Genomic DNA, 3,117 nt, shown 5'->3' on the forward strand with positions numbered 1-3,117 from the left:
AAAAAAAAAAAATATATATATATATATATATAAACACACACACACACACACACACACACACACACAGGAAGGAAACTCATGGGTCAAAGTTAAGGGCTCTAGAAGTTCACTTCCAAAAGGCATATTTATTCAGAACACATAAAGGAGTCTACTGGAATTGCAAACATAGTCATCATACTTAAGGATAAGGACAGCCAAGTCCTTAGATGCAAGTCTTCTGAGTCAGCGGACTCCTCCCCAGGTCCAACACAGTCCTGGGCCTGCATCTGGGTTATCACAGACTTCTGCACTGATGCTTGCAGGGGAGGCTCCATGGACTCCCTGTATCTCTGGACACAGAAAAAAGGAGTCCAGTTTTTCACATGACAGTACAAATTTAATTTTTAACCTTTCTTTGTCACACATGTCCGTACTTTTCTTTGTGATCATCTCATCTGCAGCTTCTGAAAAAATAGGGGAAGATCTTGTGGACTGTTAGGTTGAAAGGACATAGCTTCCCAAGACTTCTTAAAAGTTGACCCTAAGGGGACCCCTGGTTATGAATAGAATGCTGTGGGTTGCAGGAGAACGCAATCCTGTTAGACTAACTAAAAAACACAAATTAATTGCAAAAAATTCATTTAAAGAGATCAGTGAATTATAGAAACAAAAAGAATTAGAACAAAAATTCCAGAGAGCAGAGTGTTTTACCTAGGTTAGCTAACTTTCACAGGCTATTTTCTCTCCTGGGATATCTGCTGATTTGAAACAGCTCAGACCTGGAAAGAGAAGCCAGCAAAGCTTGTGGCATTCATAGAAGCAACCACAACAATTTGGAAACAAAAGTATCCCCAAATGCCTTGCCAATTTTCCTCAGAGTACCCTTGCTAAATTGAGGCTGAGTAAAAGGTTAGAAGTTTCGGCAAAGTAAGTTAAAATCACCAGAAGTCCCATAATAATTGGGAGAAAAAGTTCCACTTGAGGAAAGGAGTCTGGCACAGCACATGGCTGGTCTCCCCAAGATGCTCATCAAACTTGGATGGAGCGTATGGCAGGATACTGAACAGCCTGAACCTGCCACTGTCTTTCAGAGCTCTCAATCAACAGTATGGAAGAGGTGGGCCTGACGACTAAAAACAGAATTAGAGGTGGAGGGGATCTTACTAAAATACCCACCTAGTCTTGATCTAACTCAGCCTCTTGGATTGGGGTGATGACCTCCTCACTCCATCTGCCCCACAGAGAAAACACAAATTCCTATCTGGTTGAAGTCGCATGATACAGAGCTTTGACATGTGTTTTGTCCACAATATCTGGCATACAGTCACAAATTACTAACATAAAAAGAAGCAAGCGGTTGTGATCAATTACCAGGTGAAACAAACAAACAATATAAGCAGATGAAAATAAAAATATATTTTATTTAGCATCTTAACATTACATTGAGATACAATGATCAATATATTAAAAAAGATTGAAAGACAATATGAACAAATGGTGGAAAAGATCAAAACCTGTAAAAAGTAATCATTCAAAGACTGAAAAACACAATACTTGTTATGAAGACTTCATTGGATGAGTTGAACAGTATAGCCGAAGATTGGCTCGATGATCCCAAAGACAGATCAGCATAAAATATTTGACTAAAGCACAGGTAATATAAAAGAATACACATATCAGTCACATGCAAGTCATAATGCAAACGCCTTCATTCCTATCATCGGCGTTACTAAAGAAAAAAGAAAGAATAGGATGGGAGAAATATGTAAAGAAAACGTAGTCAAGAATTTCCCAAAACTTGGATGGACATGGTGGCTCACGTCTGTAATCCCAGCACTTTGGGAAGCCGACGTGGGCGGAGCACCTGAGGTCGGGAGTTTGAGACCAGCCTGGCCAACATGGAGAAACCCCGTCTCTACTAAAAATACAAAATTAGCTGGGTGTGGTGGAGCATGCCTATAATCCCAGCTACTCAGGAGGCTGAGGCAGGAGAATCGCTTGAGCCTGCGAGGCGGAGGTTGCAGTGAGCTGAGATCACGCCACTGCGCTCCAGCATGGGCAACAAGACAGAANAAAAAAAAAAAAAAAAAAAAAAAAAAAAAAAAAAAAAGAATTTCCCAAAACTCTTAAAGCTAACAATCTTTATTGAATGTGAATTCAAGAATCTCAGCCAACTCGGGACAGCTGTAAAGAAAACCACAACTAGGCATTTCACAACTAAACTGCTGAAGACAAAAGGCTTGCTGATTCTAATGGACTAGATGATCAATGTACCACAGTCCTTATTTTAAACCCAAATAAAATATTTCACAAATTATCTGAATATTGCTAGTCTAAAATGGAAATTCAACAAAGTCAAAACAAAGAACAAATGAAAGATGGATAAGTTGTGTTTATCATTCAAAGGTTGTAGCTGCTTTTCAAAACAAATAAAAACCATTTGTTTCAAATTTGTCTTATAACTGAGATAAATAAAACCAATTTTAAGGAGAAACTTTATGCCTGACAAGTATGAGTCAATTGGAAAGTTGAGAAAATAATTCAAAAGAAGTAGAGTTCAGAACATTACATTTTAACTCTTACTTTGTTTTGTTTTGGTTTTTGGTTTTGGTTTTTTTGAGACAAAGTTTCACACTTGTTGCCCAGGCTGGAGTGCAATGGCGCCATCTCGGCTCACTGCAACATCTGCCTCCCAGGTTCAAGTGATTCTCATGCCTCAGGCCCCTGAGTAGCTGGGATTACAGGTATGTGCCACCACACCCAGCTAATTTTTATTTTTTTACTGAAGATCAGGTTTCACCACGTTTATCAGGCTGGTCTCGAACACCTGACCTCAGGTCATCCACCCGCCTCAGCCTCCCAAAGTGCTGGGATTACGGACGTGAGCCACCGCACCCGGTCTTAACTCTTACTTCGAATGTTGACTTTAGAAAGCTTACTTTATGTTGTATGTTGACTTACTAACTTTGTATGTTGACTTTCTACAGATATACACTGTAGAAAGCTTGACTGAGGTGGCTCACATACCAGAATAATAGAGAATTAGGTATAACTGTGGGTAGAATCAGAAGTAAAGAACCAGCATTTACTGAGCCCTTAACAGTGCTAGGCATTGGACTCTCACAGAGATCGTTGCAG

At 39.7% G+C, this 3,117-nt stretch overlaps 1 long non-coding RNA gene across 1 annotated transcript; it reads right to left on the reverse strand.

Annotated features, from left to right (window-relative positions):
• Positions 1-103: 103 nt before the first annotated feature.
• LOC119470572 lies at positions 104-762 on the reverse strand. Its single transcript, XR_005199487.1, has 2 exons — positions 691-762; positions 104-329 (listed from the first exon to the last, which is right to left on the reverse strand). It is a non-coding gene; the product is annotated as an uncharacterized LOC119470572 (long non-coding RNA).
• Between the last annotated feature and the right edge of the window lie 2,355 nt (positions 763-3,117).

This window comes from Cebus imitator, unplaced genomic scaffold (genome assembly GCF_001604975.1).
Source record: "Cebus imitator isolate Cc_AM_T3 unplaced genomic scaffold, Cebus_imitator-1.0 Scaffold35, whole genome shotgun sequence".
NCBI lineage: Eukaryota > Metazoa > Chordata > Mammalia > Primates > Cebidae > Cebus > Cebus imitator.